This window comes from Podarcis raffonei, chromosome 16 (genome assembly GCF_027172205.1).
Source record: "Podarcis raffonei isolate rPodRaf1 chromosome 16, rPodRaf1.pri, whole genome shotgun sequence".
In the NCBI taxonomy this organism is placed as follows: Eukaryota; Metazoa; Chordata; class Lepidosauria; order Squamata; family Lacertidae; genus Podarcis; species Podarcis raffonei.
The window spans coordinates 19,596,639-19,611,421 of record NC_070617.1 but is presented as its reverse complement, the minus strand read 5'-3'; the positions used below and the strand labels follow the sequence as shown (position 1 = coordinate 19,611,421).

Below are 14,783 nucleotides of genomic sequence, written 5' to 3'. Positions count from 1 at the left end.
TGGACTTCTTGCTGCTTGGCTGGGGGGGGGGAGGGAGAGAGATGGGGAGCTTAACACAGTGAATGCAAACATTACATTTTCACTCGCTCATAAGATCATGGGAAACATGGGAAGCTGCTTTGTAGCGAGCCAGACCGTTGGTACAGTGGTACCTCGGGTTACATACGCTTCAGGTTACATATGCTTCAGGTTACAGACTCCGCTAACCCAGAAATAGTGCTTCAGGTTAAGAACATTGCTTCAGGATAAGAACAGAAATTGGGCTCCGGCGGCGCGGCAGCAGCAGGAGGCCCCATTAGCTAAAGTGGTGCTTCAGGTTAAGAACAGTTTCAGGTTAAGAACAGACCTCCGGAACGAATTAAGTACTTAACCCGAGGTACCAATGTACTTCCAGATCAGTATTGTCTACACCAACTGACAGTGACTCTCCAGGATTGGAGATGCCAAAGACTGAACCCGGGACTTTCTGCATGCAAAACAGAGATGCTCTAACCACTCAGCTATGCCCCCTTGAGACTGAGCATTTCGCTCATTGTTACATTTATATCCCACATTCCCTGCAAAGAGCTCAAGGGGGTATACATGGTTTTCTTCAACCCCATTTTATCCTCACAACAACCCTGTGAAGGAGGTTAGTTTGAAAGACTGTGGCTGGACCAAAAAGATCCAGTGAGCTTCACAGAGATTTGGACCTTGGTCCAGCTCGCTAACTTATCTCCAGCCAAAATGGCTGTAACTTGTGCAGAGCCATAGCTACAGGGAGCTAGATGGGTTTTTTGCCCCGGGTGAAGCCTCCAGAGGGGCACCATTGAGGATCCCAGTCTCTCTCTTGGTGCATGGCAGAGTTCAAAACTGGGTCTTTGACTTGGGTGAAATAAAGCCTAGTTAAACTTAACCCCAATCATAGCAACAAATAAGGAACCACGGGCTATGTAAGATTTGGGTCAGCACAAACCACACACCCACATCTCCAGGAGAGTGTTTTCTAACTCTCTCTCTCTCTAACACACACACACAGAGAGAGAGAGAGAGAGAGAGAGAGAGAGAGAGAGAGAGAGAGAGAGAAGGGGGAAAGAGAAGTAATTGGGTGGATTTAAGGGCTCAGATTGTATTTTTTAAAAAATGCACCTACATTCTAGTTCCCAGTAGGATGCTTTCTATATCTTCTTCATGAGAGACTATTCTTCACATTTTACAGACAGAAGGCAAATCTGAAATGTATCAGCGACATTTTACAATCCCCACTTAATTAGGATTCGAACCCAGGACCAAAACGGCACTGTTCTCCACAACATGATAGCTGGGATTTGGTGGGACAACAAGCAATCCACGTTTAAATGCCACCTCCAGCCCCAGAGAGAGAGTATTATCTCTCTAAACAGTCCTCTTCCCACCCTCCAAGCTACAAGACTGCAACCTAACAATGCAACCAGTCTACTCCGAAGTAAGTCCCACGCAGTTCAACGGGTTCTTGCGTGTGCAGGCTTTGCTATCAGTGAGAATTAATCTTGAGAAAAAGTACGCAGGATCTCGACTCACTCAGCTTCGAGAGATGGGGGCGGGAGGAATACAAGTACATATAACACACAGGTAGGTAGTTGAGCGTCTTTGGGCAGAAACAGCTCCCGGGACGGCTGAAAGGATTTGAAAATATTAATCGCCGGAAGTAGCTTGTGAACAGTACAGAACGTCCCAGGAATTCGGATTTCTTTTGATGGAATGCACGATTAAAGGAAACCTGTAAATATGCCTCGATAACTCTTGGCATGAGTATACCGACTCAAAAGTAAGCCCATTGATTAGAGAGAAACATGAAGAAACAAACCAGATGCACACACACACAACTTCCTTGCTAGCTAGCTACGGCAAGAAGCAACAGAAAAGTAGGATCTCTTGGAAAGGGGCGCCGTAAATCCCCGAGCGCAGCGCAGCTGCGTCTCTGAACCACATTAGCGCGAGGAGCTGTCCGAGGTGCTGATCTCGTCCTGAGGTGCTGAATACGCCTCGGCACCGACCCCCTTTTTAACCGAAGAGGAACAATGAGACTTTTTTACCGGATACCTTCCTAGAACTAAGAGACGCGCAGTTCTTTCAAGGCTCCTTGCCACCCAGATTTAATCGCTTCCCTCTTCCCACTTTCTGAGTTTAGGCTCCCTCCAGCAAGGGCTGCCTGCCTCGCCCTGGGCAACCCCGAGAGCGCGCTGGCTCAAGTGGCAGGAAGGCGCCCTGGCGGAGGGCGGTCCGCGCCGTCGGAGCCAGGAGCGAGAGATCGCGAGCACACTGGCCGAACGGGGTCGGCGCGGGAGGGGAGCGGAGGAAAAGGACCCGTGTCAGTACCAGCAAAGAGAACAAGGGGCTGGATTTCTCCGAACGCCGTCTCTCAAAACTCACGCTCCCCCACCCTTATTTTAAACAAATTTTGGGTTTAGGATTAAGTCCCAAAAATAACATCCTCTGTCAGCATTCGCCAAACACTACCCTCCCCTTCACACGTTACGATTGGGAGCGGGGGTATCTAATTACCTGCCACCTTTCTAGGTATGGCGAATAAATCTGACAGCAAACGATTCTTGCCGGACAATGGAAAGCCAACCCCCCTCCCAAAACCCCCCTCTCAGCTACAGTGTGATAGCAGAATGCTACTGCTCTCCGGTCCAAATCGCGCCGCGGAACGATTATTTTATTGGTGCGCTTGCAGCCTCAGTTAACCGTCTGAGAAATGGGAAGACGGGAAACTCACGCGGTGAAATGTCGCTGGAAGCAATCTGGAGCTGCTAGAGTCCCCGGAATAAACCAAAGAGGAAAACAAAACAAAACTCCGAACCTGTCTTATTTATTCACGTTTTCCCTTCGTTTGTCTCCCATCTCTCCTGTACCAGATGGAAAGGTTAATTTATGGAGTCTAATTCGGGCTGGTTGATGGAACAGCTTTTATTCCCCCCCACACCCCGACGTGAAAAGGAGAAGCATCTGCCCAGAAACTGCGAAGATGGAGCCCCGATTTTGGGAAGTGGGGAGCGAGCAGGAGACTGGATCGAACCGAGCCCAGCCCCCCCCCAGCAAATTGCGAATTTTCCCAGTTATCCTACTCAGGAAAGCAGACCATACAGAGTCTGGAGAAGAAAAAGGCGCGCGCAAGGGGGGGGGGTGTTCTATTGAGCTCCGGAACCTATTTCAACCCGTTTCACTTCAAAACACATGACTTTCCCGGTTCGACAGTGCCTTTGGGCGTGTGCCTTTCCCTCAGCAAAGTAGAGTTGATTAAATGGGTTAGAGTCGTAGCTCAGGGGCAAAGCGCCTGCTTTTCACGGAAAAGGTCCCTGGTTCGATCCGCGGAGCCTGCCTGCAACCCTGGAGAGCAGCTGCCGGTCCGTGTAGGCAATCCTGAGCGAGATGGACCACTGGTTCAGTATTAAGTATTCTATGCTATCCTGTGTAAATACGGATTTAGCCTCGGTTTGCTCTGGCTTTGAAGCTAAAGGTTAAGGGGGGGGGGCAGAGGACGTGTAGACCCGTTTGCTTAGAAGTAGGTCCCCAGTGTTTCCCCATGGGGTCCCAAGGAAGAGCGGCGCCACCCGATTGGATTTCCTAAACGCCCGCCCTGAGCGCTGGAGTTCCGCGTAACCCAAATTAAACCCGGTTGCTTACACTCTGTCCAGGAGCACGCACAATCCCCGCTTGGCGGATGGGTCTGTTCCAAGGCTGGCTCCGCTGGCAAAGCCGGCTTGCTGGACGCCTCTTGGCAGGGAGAGAAGCGGACGGACGAGTTTTAAGAGGCTCTCCGTCGCTCCAGAAGAAGGCAGGGCGAAGATTTCAAGGGGTGGGGTTTTCCAGAGAAGCAGATTCCCGCGACGCTTCTAAGGGAAACTTCCCAAGGTCTGTTTGACTGGGGAACAGACTGACACAGGACAGAAGGGAGGAGAGAGCGGGAGAGCCCTCCTTCCCTGCTGTATTGCAGATCCCGCACTGGAGAGGAGGCTCTTAGGTGACTTCAGAAGTCCAACTCTATGCTCAGTCAGTAGAGCATGAGACTCCATCTCAGGGTCGTGAGTTTGAGCCCCACATTGGACAAAATATTGCAGGCGGTTGATCCTCGCGGTCCCTTCCAACTTTGCTTCTATGAGTCTAGGACAGGCTCTCTCTCCCCCCCCCCCTTTGTTCTCCCCGGCCCGGTATATTGAGACAAGAGGCTTGGATCAGAGATCGCCCGGGAAGAGGGATGCGGGAAGTCTGGGAGAAATCATGGCAGGTCCCGAAGATCTGGAATCTCAGTTTTGCGGGTGTATGGGGGGATGTGGGGGTGCTCTAAGGCAAGACTCTCTGGCCCCCACGTCTGTTAAGAACAGCAGAACTAAACCACCGGTGAGTGACCCAGCCCCAGTCAGGGGGCGAGGGGAACACCGCCTAACTGCTCCAATGCTTGCCCAGAGTTGGCGGACACCCCGAAGGCGTCTGTGCTTCGACGGCTGGCTCGATGGGCAAAGGAGACGGGGCCACTTACATCCTCCTACACACACACACACACACACGTCCCAAACCGACGCTTGAGGTCAGATTCTCCCGCACCCTTGAAGGCTTCGAGCCCTTCTCTCCGGCTTCAGGAGTTATCAACTCAACCCCCCCCCCCCCATTCCAGCTTTTCCCTGCAGCGGGGAGGGGCTCATTTTGCTGGGTTTCGTCTTAGTTTATTTTCACGTCGGGTCTCCCCCGCCTATGAACTGCTCAGAGGGCAAGGAAGAGGTTCGCCCTCCTCAAAAAGACGATAGAAGCCCATCAAGTTAATCAGAACCAAAGGCTAATCCCCCAACCTATAAAAACAAAACAAAGTGGGGAGGGGTCATCCTCACAGCATGGCAAGTCGGGACTCAGGAGTGCCTCTGAGCATGTGCGGAGAGCCCTCGGCAACATCGCACCAGACCTGGGGGGCAAGGAGAAATATTGCCGAGTTAGTGCTTGGGGTAGAGGTAGCATGGCAAGTCAGGAATGCCTCTGAACATGTGCAGAGAGCCATCTCTAACCTAATCTTGGGGGCTAGGACAGTATTGCCAAGTTTGCGCATTCGGAGACAGAGACAGAGGGAGAGAGAGAAGACTAAAGAGAGACTAAAGATAGCTTGAGCCCCGATTCCTATTTTCTTTGACATGTGATGCATTCAGCGGAAGGAGGGAGCGCTCACCTGGTGGCCGGAGGTGAGTGGCCGGGACCGTCGAGTCCTCGCGGAGCTGTCGGCTCAGCCGGCGCCTCCTTCGCCTGCCTCGCCCGTCGATCCGGGCGTCCTTTTCCTCCTTCTCCGCCCCTTCCCGGTTGCTGATGTTCCCGCGCCGCCGCCTCCTCGGCTTCCCTCCCGGGGAAAGAAGGAAGGGAGGGAGGAAGGGGCGAGGGGGCAGCCCGACCGGCCGGTGGGCTCGCCCTGCCACGCTGCGCCTCCGCTCGGCTTGCTGGGTCCCCTTTATGCGCTCTGCACGGCCCCCGAGTCGAGCGGGACGGCCAACCACGGGGGCGCAGCCAGCGACGAGGCGGCCTCGCCAGCCACCTCGTCAGAAAAGCTTTTATATAAGCGCGTCAGCTCCACGCCCCGCCGGGGGAGCCCGAATCAAACTCCTTCTCCCGGGAAGAGGGAGCGCATCGCCCGCCCGCCCCCTTCCCCGCCCCGAAAAAAATAAAACCCCGGGACCTGTTTCATGGCTTCTGCAACTCCGCAGGGCGAGGCTGCAAAACCTAGGCGCGCTCTGCTCCGAACAAGCCCCGGATTCAATGCTAGCTCTACTCGGCGTAGACCCATTGAAACGGGCAAACCCGACTACCCGAGGCCCATTGATTTCAATGGCTAGACTCGGAGCAGGTCTGTACCTCGGGTACCTCCGCAATTGCGCGCTTATACTAGGGAGTAAGCTCCACTGAACATAGCGGGACTTGCCCCCGAGGAAACCTGCTTGGATTCACTGGGCTTTTTTGTTCCTCTCCCCCCCCCCACCAGACGAAATAAAGGCACCGAGGATTTTATTATGCGAGGCTGAAATCTTGTGCACACTTACAGCGAATGCATTGGGACTCACTCCGGAGTGAAACTAGATAAGCCTGTGGTGAACACAGGGCCTGTGTATGGGTTGGGACGGCTAATTATGCGTGTTTACTGGGAAATAAATCCCACCGCATTCAATAGGACTTATTCCCACGGAAGTCTGCCCTGAATAGGGACAGTTTAGGCACCATTTAGATGGGATTAAAGCTGAAGTCCAAAGGGATTTGTGTGCGTGGGGAGGGAGGTTAACCCTCCACTGAATGCGGTGGCGTTGACGTCTGAGTAAACGTGCACAGTATCCAGCTGCAAAACCAAGGGATGAATTTCTCTTTACCATCAGCCGTGCAAATGAGAAGCCCCCAAAATGGGGGGAAAGGGAGTCCTACTGGATCAGGCCAGTGGCCCATTTAGTCCAGCATCCTTTTCTCCCAGTAGCCAAACAAGATGCCTATGGAAAGCCTGCAAGCTGGACCTGAGCCCAACAGAAATTTTCTCCTGTGGTTTCCAGCAACTGGTGTTTCAAAGCATTACAACCTCCGATAGTGGAGGTAGAACACAGCCACCAGGGACAGTAGCCATTAAAAGTCTGTTTGCTTGTGTGTTTGCTTGTGTGTGTGTGTGATCACACTGTACTAAAAAGGAGATGTCAAGGATTCTGTGGTGGCGATACTGAAAGTTGAATCCCTGGGCTCAACTCTACCAAGGTGATGTCCCATTGAGCTCCCTTGCAACTCTACAGTTCTTATGACGTAACGAGATGCTTGTGTGTAGTATGTTTCTCTGTCTGTCTTTATCTGTTTACTGCATTTATATCCCACCTTTTCCTCAAAGGAGCTACAGGTGGAATACATTTAAAAAGGTAAAGGACCCCAGGACAGTTAAGTCCAGTCAAAGGCAACAAAGGCTCATCTCGCTTTCAGGCCGAGGGAGCCGGCATTTGTCCACAGTCAGCTTTCCGGGTCATGTGGCCAGCACGACTAAACCACTTCTGGCGCAATGGGACATCGTGACGAACACCAGAGCACATGGAAACGCCATTTATCTTCCCACTACAACGTTTCCTATTTATCTACTTGCACTGGCGTGCTTTCAAACTGCTAGGTTGGCAGGAGCTGGGACAGAGCAACAGGAGCTCACCCCGTTGCGGGGATTTGAACCGTTGACCTTCTAATTGGCAAGCCCAAGAGGCTCAGTGGTTTAGACTACAGCGCCACCTGCATCCCTGGTTCTCCCATCCCTCAGTTTATCTCCAGAACAACCCTGCAAGGTAGGTTAGGCTGAGAGACAGTGACTGACCCAAGGACATCAGATCTGAATGCCAGCCTACACACACACACATACACACACACACACACGCACACACGCACACTGTCTATATTTGTGGACATGATTTGGGCATGCAGCTGGGGAAAAGACAACTCTGCCCAAACATGTCATTTTTAAAAAACCATTTAAAAATAACAGTCCTGAGCTACTGAAAGATTTCTTCAAAAGGAAAAGAAACCTTAACAAAGAAAAATAAAAACTGCATCAAAAGGAAACTGTCAATAAAAGGATAAAATGGCGCCAGCTGGAACTACCAGAAAGACTTCCCTCAATAAAACAATTATTCAGTTTTTAAAAACTGGGCCTTCATTTCACCAATCTGGGGCCTGGTTTGCAGGACAGAGTGAGCCCACACTGCAATTAACTGGGAGCGTGTAAAGGTTTGTTCTTGTGTATAGCTCACGGTTAGCAAGGGAAGTGCTATCTTGGGTTCAGACCACATACCAACATGCCTAGGCTTAGCACAGAAAGGAGTAAAAAAGGACAACAGAGGATCAAAGTAGTTGCAAGGTCCACACTGGGAGCCCACACATTTGTGCAGCCCCGGAAAGCCATTATTTGGCCCACAGTGCCCCCACCTGCACTATACTTTTAAAGCAGTATTATGCCACTTTAACCAGGCGTGGCTTCCCCACAGAATCCTTAGGAACTGTAGTTGGCGCTGACAGTTGCTTTGTTGTTGTTGTTGTTTAGTTGTTTAGTCGTGTCCAACTCTTCATGACCCCATGGACCAGAGCACGCCAGGCACTCCTGTCTTCCACTGCCTCCTGCAGTTTTGTCAAACCCATGCTGGTAGCTTTGAGAACACTGTCCAACCATCTCGTCCTCTGTCGTCCCCTTCTCCTTGTGCCCTCCATCTTTCCCAACATCAGGGTCTTTTCCAGGGAGTCTTCTCTTCTCATGAGCTGGCCAAAGTATTGGAGTCTCAGCTTCAGGATCTGTCCTTCCAGTGAGCACTCAGGGCTGATTTCCTTAAGAATGGATAGGTTTGATCTTCTTGCAGTCCATGGGACTCTCAAGAGTCTCCTTCAGCACCAGAATTCAAAAGCATCAATTCTTCGGCGATCAGCCTTCTTTATGGTCCAGCTCTCACTTCCATACATCACTACTGGGAGAGTTGCTTGGAAGACCCCTATTCCCCCCATAGAGCTAAGACATCAGAATTCCCTTGGAAGAGCATGGTCAGATCACTGGTAACTGTAGCTCTGGGAAGGGGAAAGGGCTCTCCTAATAACTCTCACCAGCACCCTTAACAAACCACTGCTCCCAGGAAGAGCTTCCTCAGAGGAATACTGGGAAGTGAAGTTTGCTAATGGTTTTGGGAACTGCAGCTATTTGAAGGGGAAGAAACAACAGCTCCCACGGTTCTTCAGGAGAAGCCATGTGCTTTAAAAGTATGGTGCAGATGTGAAGTACTGAGAAGTACTGTAGAGCAGGACAGGAGGGGCAGACACCAGACTTTTTAAAAATCTCTTATGGGTTTCCCCCTTTTTTTACTAGAACCCCAAGATCTACTAATGAGAGCCAGGTACAAAAGACATAACAGTCAAAATTAAAGGAGAGGGCACCAACTGAGCTCAGAAATGTTTTACATACAAGCCTCGTTACAGGTAGGTAGCCATGTTGGTCTGCCATACTCGAAACAAAATAAAAAAAAATTCCTTCCAGTAGCACCTTAGAGACCAACTAAGTTTGTTATTGGTATGAGCTTTTGTGTGCATGCACACTTCTGAAGAATCTGAAGAATTTCGTGTGCATGCACACGAAAGCTCATACCAATAACAAACTTAGTTGGTCTCTAAGGTGCTACTGGAAGGAATTTTTTTTATTTTGTTTCAACACAAGCCTGGTTAGCTTTCTTCATTTGGGAGTTGCTGCTGTTATACAATTAGGTGCCAGAAATGCTCCTCTGCCTGCTCTTCAATATTGGAACTGTCTCCCTTAGAAGGCGGCGGACTCTCCTTCCCTGGGGGTTTTTAAGCAGAGGTTAGATGGCCATCTGTCAGGGATTCTAGGATTCTTCAGCTGTGATTCCTGCATACCACAGAGGCTTTGAACTAGATAACCCTCAGGGCATAGGAGTAAATTCCTAGGAACCAAGGTCCCTTTGCCCCCCAATAAAATATTTAAGGAGGCCAGGCCCATCCAAAGTTGATGGGAATTGCCATTCAAATGGTGTGTGTGTGCACTGCGTCTTGTGACCAATTATGCAGGGCAGGGCTTTCCTGGGCCCCCCAATATTTTATTCGTTGGCACCACTGCTGCAAATTGCCCAGAGATTTATTAGGGGGTAGGAATCACAGAACTGTAGAGCTGCAAGGGCCCCCGAGGAACATCTAGTCCAACCGCCTGCAATGCAGGAATATGCAGCTGTACCGTATGGGAATTGATCCTGCAACCTTGGTGTTATCAACACCATGCTCTAACCAACTGAGCTATGCATAAGCAAGCTGCCTTAAAAGGTAAAGGGACCCCTGACCATTAGGTCCAGTCATGACCGACTCTGGGGTTGTGGCGCTCATCTCGCTTTATTGGCCAAGGGAGCCGGTGTACAGCTTCTGGGTCATGTGGCCAGCATGACTAAGCCGCTTCTGGCGAACCAGAGCAGTGCATGGAAACACTGTTTACCTTCCCGCCAGAGCGGTACCTATTTATCTACTTGCACTTTGACATGCTTTCAAACTGCTAGGTTGGCAGGAGCAGGGACCGAGGAACAGGAGCTCACCCCGTCGCAGGGATTCGAACCACCGACCTTCTGATCGACAAGTCCTAGGCTCTGTGGTTTAACCCACAGCGCCACCTGCATTCCAAGCTGCCTTATACTGAGTCAAGTTATTGACCCATCTAGCTTAGCAATGACTACTGGAAAGAATAGTCAATGTGGCTCACTCCAGATGTTGGACAAAAACACCCACTGGCCCCAGTGGGAGTTGTGGGAGTTGTAGGCCAACAACATATGGAAGGGGTCACTTAGTGGCCAACACTTAGCAGAAGAGGCTCTTCAGGGTTTCAGATGGTGGAGATTCCAAATTCTACCTGGAGATGCTGGTGGTTAAACCTGGGACCTTGTGCATGCACAGCAGATGCTCTGCCACTGAGCTAAGGCCCTTCCCCTAAAAGAAAACTTAAGATTATAGTCCTCATGGTGCTAAATAAAGGGCTGAACATGTATAGGAACATAGGAGGTTGTGATATATGAATCAGAACATTGGGCCACCCAGAAGCAGCATTGTCTACACAGGCTGGCAGTGGCCTTCCAGAATATCAGTTGGGGGACATTCCCAGCCCTACCTGGAGATGTTGGAGACCTTCTCCATACAAAGGAGATATTCTATCACTGAGCTATGACACTTCCCCAATCTACTTTCTTCCTTGTCCTTGAGGACTTAGGGGCCAGTTGTTTGTTCGATGTCATTTATTTGAAATCTGCCTTTGAGATTTGCGAATGTTTCAAATCCTAGCTCAGCCTCTTAGCCACTATGCCAGGGGGAAAAAAGGGTTTGGTGGATAGGCTCCAATTAAAACAAAGATTAAACAAAACATCCTGCTAAATTTGAACTGATCAGAAAAGCAACAGTGGCGGATGTGGCAAAGTTTGCTATGCATGGCAGCAAACTCTTCATCCCAAAGCGTTATGGCACATCTCACAACGTTGCTGGATAAAAAAATCCTGCAGGGATTGCACAATTTATAGAATCATAGAATTGGAAGGGACCCAAGGGTCATCTAGTCCAACCCCTTGCAATGCAGAAATCTCAGCTAAACATCCATGACAGATGGCCATCCAGTCTCCGCTTAGAAAGGAGTGCCCTCCCAAGGGAGACCGTTCTAGTGTCAAACAGCTTATACTGTCAAAAAGTCTTTCCTGACGTTTAGCTGGAATTTCCTTTCTTGTAACTTGAATTGTTCTGTTCTTCCCAGAAAGTTGGATTCTTTTGAGAGTCCTGGGGGCGGGAAGAGGGAAGTAGCACAGGGCAAATATAACAGAGGGTGTGCGTGATCCGATGGCCCTGTGCATACAAAGTGAATGGACAAAACATGGCAGCTGAAGAGTCAATGTCTGCAATGGTAGTACCCAGGTAGGTCTTCCTCAACCACATCAGGCAAGGAAGGGGCCGTAGCTCAGTGGTATAGCATCTATTGCCAGTCACAGAAGACAGCACTGAGTTGGTTAGGCCAATGCTCTGACTGTATAAGGCAGCTTCCTAGATCTCCATGTTTGTGGAAGGGGCCAATAGCTCCATGGTAGAGCATCTGCTTTGCATGCAGAAGGTCCTGGGTTCAAGACCCGGCATTTCCAGTTGGGGTTGGGAAAAGAGCCTGGTCTGAAACCCTGGAGAGCTGCTGCCAACCTGCGTGGTCAATATTGAGCTAGATGCACCATTGGCCTGACACAGCATAAAGCCTATGTCTATCCACAGTGGCCAATGAATATCCCATAAAACCAACCCACACCCTTTCTCCACTATTGCCTTCTGCACCTAAGAAGGAAAGACACAGCCTCTCCCCTAAAAATGGGTGGGTGGCTTTGTTCCAGGAGTCTCAAACAGAATCAGTCATTGCGTATGTTGTGTGCTGTTTAACATCATGATGACCCCCTTTTATCTAGACCTTCTTAAGTACAATGGAGACTTGTGTTTGACATCAGCCTTTGTAATAGTTCTGGATTTCCATGGCAACGCATTAGGCGTTCAGGCAAACACACACATGTATGCAGAGTCTGCTCATGATCAAGAGTTTTTCTTCTCACCTGATCAGGAAGTGACGGTTCTGATGATTTGCAAATGGAAATTGACTGTGTTCTGGTTGAGACTCAGGTGCTTTGCGGAAGAGAGCCAAAGTTGGTCCTGTAAGGTGAATGGCCCACTGCCCCACCAACCTCAGTCTACCCTTAACCAGCCCCTGCCTGCCTGCCTTCTTACTTATAACCAATTAATAATAATAATAATAATAATAATAATAATAATAATAATAATTATTTATTTATATCCCGCCCATCTGGCTGGGTTTCCCCAGCCACTCTGGGAGGCTTCCAACAAAATATTAAAATACAATAGTCTGTTAAACATTAATTGCTTCCCTAAACAGGGCTGCCTTCAGTCAAGTGGGTGGTCCAACTGATCCAGCCCCCTGTTCTCACAGGGGACAACCAGATGCCCATTGGAATCCTGCAAACAGGATCCAAGTGTGACAGCATCCTACACACTCGCAATTCCTAGCAACCAGTACCCAGAGATGTACGGTACTGACTCCAACAGTGAATGTAGAACACAGCATAAGGACATAAGAAGGGGCCTGCTGGATCAGGCCAATGGCTTATCTGGTCCAGCATCCTGTTCTCACAGCTACTTCCCATCCAAATGGTCCAGGGAACCATCCCCTAACAGTGCCTTAGTCTTATCTGGATTGAGCTTCAGTTTGTTGACTCTCATCCATCACCGAGGCAAGACAACAGAGTCCAACACATCTGCCAAACCTGCAAAGGTAAAGAAGCAGAGGTGTGTGTCATCAGCATATTGCTGACAACATACTACAAAACTCTGGATGACCTCACTCAGCGTTTTCATGTAGATGTTAAACAGCACGGGGGGTTAAACTGAACCCAGAGGAACTCCACATTGAAGACCCCATGGGACCAAAGAGCACTCCCCAAGCATCACCCTTGGGAAATGACCATCCTAGAAGGACCAGAACCACTGAAAAGCAGTGCCACCCACCCACAACCTGGACAGCCACCCAAGAATGATACCATGGTTGATGGTATCGAAAGCTGCTGAGAGACACATTTCCCCCATTTCTCTCCTGACAGAGGTCATCTTACTGGGTTGTTTTGGTGCCAAAACCGGGCCTAAACACAGGTACAAGGCAGCCACTGCAGCTAATAGCCACTGAGAACTTCATTCTCCATGAACATTGTCCAATGCTCTTTTAAAAGCCATGCAAGCTGCTGGCCCGACACTACATTCAACAACAACAACAATCCCCCCCCCAAGCCAAACCACCCTGTGGACTCTGTGGCTGACTTGGGATTTGAACCCAAGCTCTCTCCCAAGTCCTAGCTCAGCCTTCTAACCATTACTCCACACTGGCTGGGTTCCTGCCCTGGGCTCCTCCTTGAAGGATGGAGCGGAATGTGTTCTGCCCGCAGGAGAGATCGCTTCTAATAAACAAAGGCAAGGGAAGGAGAAGCGAAAACCAATTAAGCCAAGGCAGTAGAAGCATGTCAAAGGCGCAGGCACCATCAACACACCGTTCTCCTTTCCCCTGCCTGGCTGGGACCTCCAGATGTTATACATCATCCTTGGCTAATGAAAACCTAATTATCTCCCCTCCCTCCATTTGGGTGCAGAGAGAACTAATTTAATAGAAAGGCATCTGCTAGAAACACGCCCGGCAGGAGAGCCCGGCGGCGAAATCAGAGGCAGAGGGCTCAAATTGCCTCGCTGCCACCACAGCCCAATCTCTGGGAGTATATGGGGCAGGGGAAGGAAAATAGAGAACCAGTCTGATCCAGTAGGCACTGGGCAACATGAAGTGATGGAGAGCATCTTGTTTCCAAGATGATGGAGAGCATCTTGTCTTAAGAACAGCCTGCTGGATCAGGCAAGTGGCCCATCTAGTCCAGTCTCCTGTCCTCCTCACAGTGGCCAAACAGATGGCTGTGGGAATCCCACATGCAGGATTCGAGCACAAGAGCTTCTCTCCCCTCCTGCGGTTCCCAGCAAGCATTACTTTCACCAGCAGCGGAGGCAGAGCACAGCATTCGTGGCTAGCAGCTGTTGACAGTCTTCTCCTCCAGGAATTTGTCTAATCCTCTTTTAGAGCCATCTAGGTTGCTGGTCAAGGGACGCGGGTGGCATTGTGGGTTAAACCACAGAGCCTAGGACTTGCCGATCAGAAGGTCGGCGGTTCGAATCCCCGTGACAGGGTGAGCTCCCATTGCTTGTCCCAGCTCCTGCCAACCTAGCAGTTCAAAAGCACATCAAAGTGCAAGTAGATAAATAGGTACCGCTCCAGCAGGAAGGTAAACGGCGTTTCCGTGTGCTGCTCTGGTTTGCCAGAAGTGGCTTAGTCATGCTGGCCACATGACATGGAAGCTGTACACCGGCTCCCTCAGCCAATAAAGCGAGATGAGCGCCGCAACCCCAGAGTCAGTCACGACTGGACCTAATGGTCAGGGGTCCCTTTACCTTTACCTTAGTTTGCTGGTCATTGCTGCCTCCCGTGGGAACGAGTTCCACAGGTTAACTAAACACGAAGTTCAGCTCGAGAGAAGGTGACTGGCCCGAGGTCACCTGGTGAGCTTCATAGCTGGGGGGGGGGGGAGGATGAACCCTGGTCCCTGCAGAAGGAAGCTCGATCGAACACAGAGGCACCGAATTTAACCATGCACAGGATCAGGCAGCAAAGGTCGCATGGGAAGCCAAGAATTTGT

At 50.3% G+C, this 14,783-nt stretch overlaps 1 protein-coding gene across 4 annotated transcripts in view; it reads right to left on the bottom strand.

Moving 5' to 3' along the window:
* The window catches only part of NOS1 (nitric oxide synthase 1), a 114,109-nt gene extending 108,559 nt beyond the window's left edge, over nt 1-5,550 (bottom strand). Inside the window, exon 1 of one of the 4 annotated variants that reach the window (XM_053369870.1) lies at nt 5,177-5,550. The gene's annotated coding sequence lies outside the window, so the exon portion shown is untranslated. Of the gene's footprint in view, nt 1-3,648; nt 3,854-5,176 lie in introns of those variants that run through there. The other 3 variants (XM_053369872.1, XM_053369873.1, XM_053369871.1) reach the window with 3 other exon arrangements.
* Nucleotides 5,551-14,783: the final 9,233 nt, after the last annotated feature.